Source organism: Oncorhynchus mykiss, chromosome 1 (assembly GCF_013265735.2).
Source record: "Oncorhynchus mykiss isolate Arlee chromosome 1, USDA_OmykA_1.1, whole genome shotgun sequence".
NCBI lineage: Eukaryota > Metazoa > Chordata > Actinopteri > Salmoniformes > Salmonidae > Oncorhynchus > Oncorhynchus mykiss.
Genome location: NC_048565.1, coordinates 68,909,764 through 68,923,924, shown reverse-complemented (window position 1 = coordinate 68,923,924; position 14,161 = coordinate 68,909,764). Strand labels below are relative to the sequence as shown.

Here is a 14,161-nt window from a genome sequence, read left to right as displayed (position 1 = left end):
TCTAGTAGGGGGTTTATATGACTAACTGTTAGATATTCTAGTAGGGGGTTCATATCAAAAACTGTTAGATATTCTAGTAGGGGTTTATATGACTAACTGTTAGATATTCTAGTAGGGGGCTTTAAGACTAACTGTTAGATATTCTAGTAGGGGGTTATATGACTAACTGTTTGATATTCTAGTAGGGGTTTATATCAACAACTGTTATATATTCTGGTAGGGGTTAATATCAACAACTGTTAGATATTCTAGTAGTGGTTTATTATCAACAACTGTTAGATAGTCAAGTAGGGGGTTTATATGACTGACAATTAGATATTCTAGTAGGGGATTTAACTGACTAACTGTTAGATATTCTAAATCAGGGGATGGTCAGCTGAGATCAAACCAGTGGTGTCATTAGGTCTGGGCTTCCGATTACACTTCAGTCTGATATGAGTTTCTATAACCACACATCACTTGTAGTATGCAGTATATATAGAAAAATATTTTCTTGCAATTTTTTTGGACAAATATAAGCAATACAATACACTGCGTTAGGCAGTAGCATGCACTGCAAGTAGCCCTTGAAGTGAAGCGGAGGACCGCTTACGCCCCTTGACCCCCCTCCCCCACAGCACCTGGTTTATGTAATCACTCAGCAAAACGTCTGTCACCCAGCCAGAGTCTGCAGCATAGTTCTTCATAGGACATCATAGGAACTTCTTCCAAAAGATAAGCCAAAAAAAGCGAGCAGGTTGAGACAGCAGTGAATGAGGTGGAGAGGGCAGAACAGCCAAGGAGTCAAAGTGCAGCAGCAGCAGAGTTAGCCACAGGTTTGTGCAGGGTTGGTGGTAGCTTACTAGCTAACGTTACTCTACGTCAGCATAAGGTTGGCTAATGCTAATAAACTAGCTTAAGCTATTGGGTGTCAGTCAGAGTTAATTAACAGTATATTTAGTGAGTGGGCAAGCTAAGGATGTTGATATAAGTAAGAATATTAGGAAAAGTGTTTTTCTAGAGAGTGTATTTGATGGGTTTCGTTTTTGTAGCTAGTTTCTGGCAGGCTGAGAACGTTTTTCTGACTGAAGCGCATGTCTTCTGACAGTGACACAGTGTCCTCCTGTGGACTGAAGCTGAACTTTACTACAATTTCATATTTTGCAGTTTAAATTAGCAATGTTGAGGTGGTAGAACTGACTAAATGAAATGAAATTAATCATAGAGGTCTTAGAACCTAACGTTATTCCATTCTACAGGTAAACATGCTTGGCTGATGTCTGTTATTTCCATATATGCTATGTACCTAATTGTACAAAAAACTGCCCATAATTAAATTATTTAATTTAGCATTTATTTGTATTACACTTTGTATTCACTTAGCTACTTACTTTTCTATTGTTGTTGCATTGTCGACAGGTTAACCTGCAAGTCAGCATTTCATTGCACTGTGTACATCATGCATATCATGTGATTTTGACAAATAAAAAAAACTGAAGGGGGAGGGCTAGTATAACATCATGCAGAGGAAAAGGGAGAGCTCAACAGGTTTTCACTCCTGTCAGGTTACCTAGCCATTATTTGATTGAATTAGTATTTGTTTGCTTAGCAGACACCCTTATCTATGAGACACCAGACAACCACATCAAACCACAACCGAAACCAACTCATGTTTGAATTTAGTCATGCTGCTTGTATTTCTTAATGAACCAAATCTAAAACGAGGCCGAATCAGGAAGTGTATTTGCCCTTTTAAACGGATTAATGACATGTTGCACCTCTACCTTGCTACCTTTCAGATGAGCCAAGGAGGATAACAGATGAGAACAACAGGCCAGTGGAGTACTTAGAACAGCAGCAGCCAGGGGAAACTGGTAGGGAAGAAGATGCTTTAGGTGACCCAGACATAGGCCCAAAACAAGTTAAGCTACCCCAGTATCCCCTTGACCGTTTTGGATTGAAAAACTAAAGAGATGCACCAGACAAGACACATATAGGCAGCAACAGAAGAGTAAATGATGGAGAGACACGAGGCAAGACACAGAGATAGCAAACTAAGAATAGGATATGATTGAGCGAGACACCAGAAGAACGGAACAGGCCATAACAGAAGAAGGAAGACCAAGAAGACATTAACAAACAAGAACCTGAGACAGCAATGGACAAGACACAGATAAATTGACAAGAGGGCAGATGAAGAGAGAACAGAGGTGGGTTGAGCACACAGTATCACTTCAAGCTGATCTATAGATTCAAATTATAACAGGTGAAATACAGACAGTGAAAAATCAAAACATGGTTTACAAATAATTTGCAGGTGAGATGAGGTACTACGAAGCTATATGGAATTGTTTTAAGAAGGTCATACCAAGGAACATTTTGTTATTTAATTTAGAATTTTAAGACGCCTTGAAGTATATTATTATTATTTTTTTTTTTGATAAGTTGTATTTGGCCTTACTGCTATTAGCCTATACAAACTCATTGAATAACAGATTCACTACATGGAACAACAGATAGTCCCTCCACCCCAAAAAATCCTATATCTGAGAGATATAAGAAAGATTAGGAAACATTTGTAAAACATTTTTTTTTGTACATGTATTTAACCTGTTTGTTTTGTCACTAAACAGTCTCCGTATATACAGCACCAGTCAAAAGTTTGGACACACCTACTCGTTCAAGGGTTTTTCTTTATTTTTACTATTTTCTACATTGTAGAATAATAGTGAAGACAGCAAACTATTAAATAACACATGGAATCATGTATTAACCAAAAACGTGTTGAACAAATCAAAATATATTTTATATTTGAGATTCTTCAAAGTAGCCATTTTGATGACAGCTTTGCACACTCTTGGCATTCTCTCAACCAGCTTCACCTGGAATGCTTTTCCAACAATCTTGAAGGAGTTCCCACATATGGTGAGCATTTGTTGGCTGTTGACCAAAAATCTCAAATTTGGACTCATCAGACCAAAGGACAGATTTTCACTGGTCTAATGTCCATTTCTCGTGTTTATTGGCCCAAGCAAGTCTCTTCTTATTGTTGTCCTTTATTAGTGGTTTCTTTGCAGCAATTCGACCATGAAGGCCTGATTCACACTGTCTCCTCTGAACAGATGTTGAGATGTGTCTATTACTTGAACTGTGTGAAGCATTTATAAGTTCCTGAAATGTTCTGGATTGACTGACGTTCTTGTCTTAAAGTAATGATAGACTGTAATTTCTCTTTAGGCTGTTCTTGCCATAATATGGACTTGGTCTTTTACCAAATAATGCTATCTTCTGTATACCACCCTTACCATGTCACAACACAACTGATTGGCTCATGGGGCGGCAGAGGTAGCCTAGTGGTTAGAGCGTTGGGCCAGTAACCGGAAGGCAGATCGGCTGTACCAACTTCAGACGAGTCCCAAGTTGCTTGTCGGGATCATAGGTTGTAGGCCAAACCGTTCGGACACTACAGACGATTCTATGAGAAGACTGATTTTCGGGATATCTCATGGTCTGACAAACACCGCTCTAGCTCTGTCACCTTTCACTGCAGATGTGGAAGTGTTACATAGGTGGATGCAGTGGATTGAGATGCATCCCGCAAATATATATATATATATAAACTCAGCAAAAAAAGAAACGTCCTCTCACTGTCAACTGCATTTATTTTTAGCAAACTTAACATGTGTAAATATTTGTATGAACATAAGATTCAACAACTGAGACATACACTAAAACAGGTTCCACAGACATGTGACTAACATAAATTGAATAATGTGTCCCTGAACAAAGGGGGGGGGGGGGGGGGGGGTCAAAATCGAAAGTAACAGTCAGTATTTGGTGTGGCCACCAACTGCATTAAATACTGCCGTGCATCTCCTCCTCATGGACTGCACCAGATTTTCCAGTTCTGGCTGTGAGATGTTACTCTTCCGCTAAGGCACCTGCAAGTTCCCAGACATTTCTGGGGTGAATGGCCCTAGCCCTCACCCTCCGATCCAACAGGTCCCAGACGTGCTCAATGAGATTGAGATCCGGGCTCTTTGCTGGCAATGGCAGAAAATCAAAAAGCAATTGCTGTCTTGCAGGAAATCACACACAGAACGAGCAGTATGGCTGGTGGCATTGTCATGCTGGAGGGTCATGTCAGGATGAGCCTGCAGGAAGGGTACCATATCAGGGAGGAGGATGTCTTCCCTGTAACGCACAGCGTTGAGATTGCCTGCAATGACAAAAAGCTCAGTCCGATGATGCTGTGACACACTGCCCCAGACCATGACGGAGCCTCCACCCCCAAATCGATCCCGCTCCAGAGTACAGGTCTCGGTGTAACGCTCATTCCTTCGACGATAAACGCGAATCCGACCATCACCCCTGGTGAGACAAAACCGCGACTCATCAGTGAAGAGCACTTTTTGCCATTCCTGTCTGGTCCAGCGATGGTGGGTTTGCGCCCATAGGTGACATTGTTGCCGGTGATGTCTGGTGAGGACCTGCCTTACAACAGGCCTACAAGCCCTCAGTCCAGCCTCTCTCAGCCTATTGCAGACAGTCTGAGCACTGATGGAGGGATTGTGCGTTCCTGGTGTAACTCGGGAAGTTGTTGTTGCCATCCTGTACCTGTCCCGCAGGTGTGATGTTCGGATGTACCGATCCTGTGCAGGTGTTGTTACAAGTGGTCTGCCACTGCGAGGAGGATCAGCTGTCCGTCCTGTCTCCTTGTATCACTGTCTTAGGCGTCTCACAGTACGGACATTGCAATTTATTGCCCTGGCCACATCTGCAGTCCTCATGCCTCCTTCAGCATTCCTAAGGCATGTTCATGCAGATGAGAAGGGAACCTGGGCATCTTTCTTTTGGTGTTTTTCAGAGTAAGTAGAAAGGCCTCTTTAGTGTCCTTAAGTTTTCATAACTGTGACCTTAATTGCCTACCGTCTGTAAGCTGTTAGTGTCTTAACGACCGTTCTGCAGGTGCGTGTTCATTAATTGTTTATGGTTCATTGAACAAGCATGGGAAACAGTGTTTAAACCCTTTACAAAGATCTGTGATGTTATTTGGATTTTTACGAAAAGTTATTTTTTTGCTGAGTTTATCTCTATCTTAAACTGACTGATTTATTTTCTAATTTTTTATTATTATGCTAATTCGTTTTTGCGGGGGCACAGGCATCGGCATTAGGGGATTAAAGTTTCTCTATGTATTGTAATTACTGCACAGTGTGTGTGTGTGTGTGTGTGTGTGTGTGTGTGTGTGAGAGAGAGTGTGTGTTTGGGTACTCTGGGATTCTTTAATCAGTTTGGCTCATTGGACAGGTCAGAGTCTATGTTTGAAGATCTATTCTCTCAATGTTATAATCTCACTGATAATCTCAAGGTGCACAAAATTCATGCATTTAGCTGTTGAAATTACTTCTTTTTTTACCGGGGGAGAATGCCCCCGGACAATCCTACTGGCTTTGGGCTAAGCCCCGAAGGTCTTAATTATTCTGATATTTTTCACTCGCCAGGAAATATCCTTTATGAATCTATGATAATCTAGATAACCACACCCCAACTATATTTACATTGACATTTTAGTCATTTAGCAGATATTCTTATCCAGAGAGATTTACAGTTACTGCTTTCATCTTAATTAAGATAGTACAAATGAAATAAAAGGTTATTTGTCACAAGCCCTTAACTAACGATGCAGTTCAAGAAATAGAGTTAAGAAAATATTTAATAAATAAACTAAACTGAGATAAAAAAGTACCACAAGAAAAGGCTATATCCAGGGGGTACCGGTACCGAGTCAATGTGCGGTGGTAGAGGTTAGTCAGGATAATTTGTAAAGTGACTATGCATAGATAATAAACAGCGAGTAGCAGCAGTGTAAAAACAAAGGAGGGCGGGTGAATGTAAATAGTCCGGGTGGCTATTTGATAAATTGTTCAGCAGTCTTATGGCTTGGGGGTGGAAGCTCATAAGGAGCCTATTGGTCCTAGACTTGGCGCACCGGTACTGCTTGACGTCGTCAATGCAGTTATTGATGAAGCCGGTGACTGAGGTGGTATACTCCTCAATGCCATTGGATGAATCCCGGAAGGGGCGGCAGGGTAGCCTAGTGGTTAGAGTGTTGGACTAGTAACTGGAAGGTTGCAAGTTCAAATCCCCGAGCTGACAAGGTACAAATCTGTCGTTCTGCCCCTGAACAGGCAGTTAACCCACTGTTCCTAGGCCGTCATTGTAAATAAGAATTTGTTCTTAACTGACTTGCCTAGTTAAATAAAGGTTAAAAAAAAAAAAATTTTAAATAATAAAAATAGCAGAGAGAACAGTCTATGACTTTGGTGACAGGAGTCTTTGACAATTGTTTGGGCTTTCCTCTCACACCGCCAAGTCTATAGGTCCTGGATGTCAGGAAGCTTGGCCCCAGTGATGTACTGGGCCGTACGCACTACCCTCTGTAGCACCTTACGGTCAGATGCCAAGCAGTTGCAATACCAGGTGGTGATGCAACCAATCAGGATGCTCTCGATGGTCCAGTTGTAGAAATATTTAAGGATCTGGGGACCAGTTGGTCCAGTTGTAGAAATATTTAAGGATCTGGGGACCCATGCCAAGTCTTTTCATTCTCCTGCCCTCTTCCAACTGTCTTGGTGGGTTTGAACCATGATAGTTCGTTAGTGATGTTGACAGCAAAGTTAACAGCAAACTCTCGACCTACTCCTCTTCAGCCCCATCAATGTTAATGGGGGCCTGTTCGGCCCTCCTTTTCCTATAGCCCACGATCAGCTCCTTTGTCTTGTTCACGTTGAGGGAGACGTTGTTGTCCTGGCACAACACTGCCAGGTCTCTGACCTCCTCCCTATAGGCTGTCTCATCGTTTTCAGTGATTAGGCCTACCACTGTTGTGTCGTCAGCAAACTTAATGATGGTGTTGGAGTCGTGCTTGGCCATGCTATCGTGGGTGAACAGGGAGTACAGGATGGGACTAAGCACCCCTGAGGGGCCACAAGTGTTGAGGATCAGCGTGGCAGATGTGTTGTTGCCTACCCTTACCATCTGTGGGCAGCCCATTAGGAAGTCCAGGATCCAGTTGCAGAGGGAGGTGTTTAGTCCCAGGATCCTTAGCTTAGTGATAGCGATGAGCTTTGTGGGCACTATGGTGTTCAATGCTGAGCTGTCGTCAATGAACAGCCTTCTCGCATAGGTGTTCCTTTTGTCCAGGTGGGAAAGGGCAGTGTGGAGTGCGATTGAGATTGCGTCATCTGTGGATCTGTTGGGGCAGTATGCGAATTGGAGTGGATCTAGAGTTTCCGGCATGAGGGTGTTGATGTGAGCCATGACCAGCCTTTCAAAGCACTTCATGGCTACTGACGTGGTTGAACATGTCAGTAAAGACATTTGCCGGTTGGTCCGCGCATGCTTTGAGTACACATCCTGGTAATCCGCCTGGCCCTGCAGCCTTGTGAATGTTGACCTGTTTACATCAGCTACGGAGAGCGTGATCATGCAGTCGTCCGGAACAGCTGGTTCTCTCATGCATGTTTCAGTGTTGCTTGCCTCGAAGCGAGCATAAAAGGAATTTCGCTCGTCTGGTTGGCTCACGTCACTGGGCAGCTCGCGGCTGGGTTTCCCTTTGTAGTCCATAATATTTTACAGCCGCTGCCATATCTGACGAGCGTAAGAGCCAGTATAGTAGGATTAGTCCTGTATTGACGTTTTGCCTATTTAATGGTTCGTCTGAGGGGATAGCGGGATGTCTGATAAGCGTTAGGATTAGTGTCACGCACCTTGAAAGCGGCAGCTCTAGCCTTTAGCTCAGTGCAGATGTTGCCTGTAATCCATGGCTTCCGGTTGGGAAATGTACATACAGCCACTGTGGGGACGACGTCGTCAATGCAGTTATTGATGAAGCCGGTGACTGAGGTGGTATACTCCTCAATGCCATTGGATGAATCCCGGAACATTTTCCAGTTGGTGCTAGCAAAACAGTCCTGTAGCGTAGCATGCACGTCAACAACCACTTCCGTATTAATCGGGAGGATAGAATTGGGTGTGTGGAGTAAAGGTGGTCAAGAGTTTCTTTTCCTCTGGTTGCACATGTGACATGCTGGTAGAAATTTGGTCAAATGGATGTTTGCCTGCATTAAAGTCCCCGGCCACTAGGAGTGCCGCTTCTGGGTGAGCATTTTCTTGTTTGCGTATGGCCTTATACAGCTTGTTGATTGCGGTCTTAGTGCCAGCATCAGTTTGTGGTCCTAAATAGACGGCTATGAATAATATAGATGAGGACTCTCTTGGTAGATAGTGTGGTCTACATGAGGTATTCTACCTCAGGCAAACAATACCTCAAGACTTCTTTAATATTAGACATCGCGCACCAGCTGTTATTGATAAATAGACACTCACCCCCGCCCCTCGTCTTACCAGACGTAGCTGCTCTGTCCTGCCGATGCATGGAGAAGCCAGCCAGCTTCTATATTGTCTGTGTCGTCTTACAGCCACATCTCGGTGAAACATAAGATATTACAGTTTTTATTGTCCCGTTGGTAGGATAGTCTTAATCGTAGATTGTCTAGTTTGTTTTCCAATGATTGCACATTGGTCAATAATAAGGAGGGGAGTGGTGGTTTACCTACTCGTCGGTGAAGTTAGGTGGGGGAACTACATATCTCAATAATAGTAAGGATATTTTTCCTCATTAAAGTAGTTATCAGCAGAGTCAGTGCTAGTACGAAACATTTTTAAATAGTAAAATAAACATTCAGGCCTCCCGATTGGCGCAACGGTCTAAGGCACTGCAGTGCTAGAGGCATCACTACAGACCCGTGTTTGATTCCAGGCTGTGTCGCAGCAGGCTGCGACCGGGAGACCCTTGAGGCGGCGCACAGTTGGCCCAGCGTCGTCCGGGTTAGGGGAGGGTTTGGCTGGCCGGGATGTCCTTGTCCCATCGCGCTCTAGTGACTCCTGTGGTGGGCCGGGCACAGTGCACGCTGACTTCGATCACCAGTTGTAATGTGTTTCCTCTGACACATTGATGCGGCTGGCTTCTGGGTTAAGCGGGCAGTGTGTCAAGAAGCAGTGCAGCTTGGCATGGTCATGTTTCGGAGGACGCATGGCTCCCGACCTTCGCCTCTCCCGAGTCCGTACGGGAGTTGCAGCAGTGGGACAAGACTGTAACTACCAATTGGGTATCACGAAATTGGGGGGAAAAAGGGTAAAAACTAAGGAAAATAAATAAACATTCAGGTTTTTTGGAAGCAATTATTCAGAAGATTGGTATTCAAGGAGTCCAGAAAACCCATTATCTAGCCCAACCATTATCTAATCCAAAGTTACCAAAGTACCAAACCCTCTCTCTGTCATTCATATAGTAGCATGCTTTTGTATACACATCCAATTATATAACTGTATACACATTGAAAAATCTTTTATCTGTCATCTGTCGTGTTTTCCCCTGTTTTAAGTATACCTTGCTAATGCTTAACCTGCCTGTCCTTTGTTAGCTCCAAAGCCACCCCCAGAGCTCCGGGAGTACTGATCAAAATGAAACGCTGTCATACACAAATTCCCTCAGACAAACAGCCATAATTACTGGAATTAGCCAGCTATTTTGTCATTAGCCTCTGCATTCAATGAGCCTATTAAAAAGAAACAGAAAAGAAAGACAGTGATGGATGTCTAGGGCGGATTTGAAGACACAAGCATCCCCCCCACCCCTTTGCCCCATATTTAATTCTGTGTCTAATACCATAATGTAGTCACTCTCAGAGCTGTGTCTCTGCAGATTGTTCTGATTGGTATTGTGTGAGTGCTGATGGCTCGACTCAGAGAAGTCACTGCATACAAATGCACTTTGTTAGCATTCTGATGAAAATGGCAGCTTGCCTTTTAATGCTGTATTTTCCCCAGCCATAATCATAGGGTGGGTATTCAAATAAATGAAGCCAAAACAATGAGACCCAATCAGGACTTCATAAGCTGGTGAAAGGCCAGGGACATGTTAATGAGAGCTGTGAACACATTCCATCTGTTGGAATTACACATATCTGACACATTAGGCAGGCTTTTTGGCTGGCTGCACGTTGTCTCTAAATGGGAAAAGGAGAGAAATGATCTTAACGTGTAATTTAGTGTAAATTTGTGTTTGCACAAATGCAGCCCCCAGTCTTTCAACATTAATGATGGTCATAAAGAGATGTGGAACTTTCTTTCTGCAAGCATTGTGCACAGACTTTACGCAAACACACATCTCAAGTCAGGATATCAACCCAACTCTCCATATTCTTTCATATGGTAGCTTATATTTTTGGGCATTCCAAGCATTTGTTTGTTCTTGTACAGGTAAGGATATACGGATGTCCTCTATCTTTCACTCATGTTGCTGCAATGCTTTATTGTTTAGATGTCTTTACACAATTGTAGAAAGGATCAGATGACTGTGACTCATAGAAAGAGTTCAATTGCTGTAACTTTATTGTAAATCTCTGTAAACCATGTTTGGTTGTACTTCACTTAGGTCAGCATGGATCAAGGGTCTGGTGCACGTTTTCACGCACCCTCTTCTTTCCACAGAACAAATAACTGCAACAGAGTGGAGGGAGATGGTAAGTCAGTGGAACGTGAATGGGAAAACGTCTATCACAGATGGTGGTCCTACACTGCCCTCTAGTGTTTTACAGAACAGACATCTTTCAGAGAGCTGCTTTACTTCTCAAGATTATCCCTTGTTATACAGTATATTAAAGGATACAGTCCATGTTTGCCTGTGTATACAATATATATATATTTTTTACTAGTAGCATGTAATTTAATGTGTTCCTCCCTTCATAGGTTTACATTCCAAACCAAATGTAGAGTTACGCTTCGAACACACCGACCGTGTCATTGCATTGTGGTACACCAGAATTACATTAATTTCCAAAGAAACGCTGCGTTTGCCTTGCAGCATTGCGTTGCAGAGGCAGTTGCAGTGCGTTCGGTGTGGTGCGTACGTTGGATTTATCGAACGTATGCGTCAAACTGTTTGCGTAAACGACTTGACAGAAATGGTAGCAGAGGGTGAATGTTGAACTTTTGTTGCATACATATCCAGATGATACTGCGTGCTATATTGCGCAATGACTCTGTTGGTGTGTTCGAAGCGTTAACCATAAACATCTGTATATGGGTGCATAGGCAGTAAATCATAATGCGGTAATAGTTTTGTTAGGGCTGAGTTTGAAGCCTCAGGGGGCCATATTGGCACTAGGGGGTGTACAGCTAGCATTAACAGAATGCCCTTGCTTGTCCTCCTGAGGCTCAGACAGCTGCCACACAAGTGGGACTTGCAGGGCTGGGAGGGTAGATAGACATGCAGGGCAGCCTGGCAGGATAGACAGAGAGACTGACGTACAATTTGCTATCCTTCCCTCGCAGCTGCTCAATCTTGGTGGCACCATACATGGGGCGCAGGGGGTTGATGATGTGGTTGTTCCAGCGGAACTTCATCCCAGTCAACTCGACAATGTCCGTCTCAGCATCGATGAAGAGCTTGTCCTGTAGGTTTTATTAGGTCTCAGGAGGCCACTTTAGGAAAAAGCAGAACATTTTCATTCCTTTAGTCAGTTTAGATTGGGGTAGGGTCAGCCAGTTGTCCTATGAATAGATCTTTCTGTTATTCAAGTCCAACAGTCTTCAGAAATCAAAATTATTTTATGGGCTATGATGTTGTCACTTACAATTAGAAGAATGAAATAGAAATGAAACCATTTAAAACAGGTGTGTGACATAACATCTCAACTCGTCTATAAGCTAGTTTATATCAGGAGTAGTCACATACAGTACATGTTAACCTGATACTGGCGAGTGTTGCCATGCTCTTCATACAGAGCTATATGTTCATTATCCCTGGCTGGGATCTTCTGCCATCGATGGTTACATTTGCTTTGTAGCGGTACCCAGGAATTTGAATACAGTGCTTTCGGAAACTATTCAGACCCATTGACTTTTTCCACATTTTGTTACATTACAGCCTTGTTCTAAAATGTATTAAATAATTATTTACAGGCAAAGGGCTCAGCATCTCCGGTGTTCAGGTAGAACTTCATATTGGATTGTCCCCTGGGGATGGGGAACGTGTCAACATAGCGACCCATAATGGGACATGCTTTGTCTGCACATGGGAAACACCTCTAAAAACACACACACACACAGAATCAGGTGAAATATGTCTTCATGCGGTCAAGGTGTATACATTGATGTTAGACAGTGGATTTGATAGGGCAGAGGGACCCGAATATAGAAGATATATATATATATATATATATACTGCATGGTAAGGTATAGAAATATCATTTGTAGATGTTTGTACTTGGGGCCATAGAATTGAGGTATTTCAGTTTGAAAATAAAGATTAAAGCTTAGTATTTATAAACAATTGCCATTTGTGGCCATTCAAGAGGATTCAAAAGGATATAAAAGCATTGGTCAGCTCATTTTGCACCTTTCATAAACCATTATAAGTCACTGAGCTGCTGTTAATATTCTACTCAAGGTGAAATGTGAAAAGGGATCTTTTATTTTACGATCCAGCGCTTTCAACATCTTTACGCCTACACTCCGAAGCCCCTCTGTGGGTAATCATCTTTTCTTATTGCAGTTTCTCACCAAGCACAGGTGGCCAGTGGCACCTTAATTGGGGAGGACGGGCTCATAGTAATGGCTGGAACAGAATAAATGGAATGGTATCCAACACATCAAACACATGGTTGCCATGTGTTTGATGCCATTCCATTCACCCCATTCCAGCCATTATTAAGTGCCGTCCTCCCTTCAGCAGCCTCCTGTGGACTGTCAACGCCCTTGGCTTTTCGAGTACCCCCAAGCAGAGGGAGAACCCTCTAAGACTTTTTTCTCTCCTCTTAACTTTTATGTGTCTTAGATCACCAGCCTATTAATATGTAGATCAGGATGACATCAGTTTATAGTGGTTTATAGTGTGGGAACAGCAGAGTTTATGGCTGTCAACTGGGCGAAGGAATAACACCCAAGGGCGTTTACGAGGTGAACAACAAGGAGGCGTCTGTCGGCTTCTCTGGGGACATAGTCATATGAGGTCATGCACCACGCTCCCGAGCTGTTTGATTGGGACGTGACCTAGAGCAGGGATAAGCTTTCATTAACGTGGACAGCTGCAGACGAAGGCCCCTCCCATAGAAAGAATGGGGGAAGCCTGTCTGCTGTGGTCCTCGCTGAACCCAATCCCGACGAATCAACTTCTAAAACCATAGAAACGGTTCACAGCCGTATCAATATCATGTACAACAACAGGTGGTACCCCTCCACACACACCCCGATCAAGAGCCGTCTTTGCAGGCAGCAATGCACACCCGAATAAAGTAAACACTTAAAGTAAAAAAAAACAGTGGCATGCATTGATATGCAATGGCTTTCTCGTGGCTTTCTTTTGCAAAATAACTATGAATTAACAGACATTTAATAATTGGCAACATACACTGAGTATACCAAACATTAGGAACATCTTCCTGATTTTGAGTTGCACCCCCCCCCCCCCCCCCCTTTTGTCCTCAGAATAGCCTCAATTCGTTGGGGCTTGGACGTTACAAGGTGTCGAAAGTGTTCCACAGAGATTCTGGTCCATGTTGACTCCAATGCTTCACACAGTTGTGTCAAGTTGGCTGGATGGCCTTTGGGTGGTGGACCATTCTTGAACACGCGGGAAACTGTTGAAAACCCCAGCTGCGTTGCAGTTCTTGACACAAGCCGATGCGCCTGGCACCTACTACCATTCCCCATTAAAGGCACTTAAATCTTTTGTCTTGCCCATTCGTCCTCTGAATGGCACACATACTGGCTTACTGGTGCTCTTTCATGTCACTGACGTGATCTTCCTGTCTGGGTTGGCGCCCCCCCTTGGGTTGTGCCGTGGCGGAGATCTTTGTGGGCTATACTCAGCCTTGTCTCAGGATGGTAAGTTGGTGGTTGAAGATATCACTCTAGTGGTGTGGGGGCTGTGCTTTTGCAAAGTGGGTGGGGTTATATCCTGCCTGTTTGGCCCTGTCCGGGGGTATCATCGGATGGGGCCACAGTGTTCTTGACCCCTCCTGTCTCAGCCTTTGTGTCGGGGGGCTAGGGTCAGTTTGTTATATCTGGAGTACTTCTCCTGTCTTATCCGGTGTCCTGTGTGAATTTAAGTATG

At 43.5% G+C, this 14,161-nt stretch overlaps 1 long non-coding RNA gene across 2 annotated transcripts; it reads left to right on the top strand.

Moving 5' to 3' along the window:
* Nucleotides 1-618: 618 nt before the first annotated feature.
* Nucleotides 619-13,827, top strand: LOC110528072. Of its 2 annotated transcripts, XR_002474184.2 has the most exons (4): nucleotides 619-815; nucleotides 1,779-2,189; nucleotides 10,537-10,568; nucleotides 11,380-13,827. It is a non-coding gene; the product is annotated as an uncharacterized LOC110528072 (long non-coding RNA). The 2 variants fall into 2 exon arrangements; XR_005052641.1 differs by having other exon boundaries at nucleotides 10,481-13,827.
* Nucleotides 13,828-14,161: the final 334 nt, after the last annotated feature.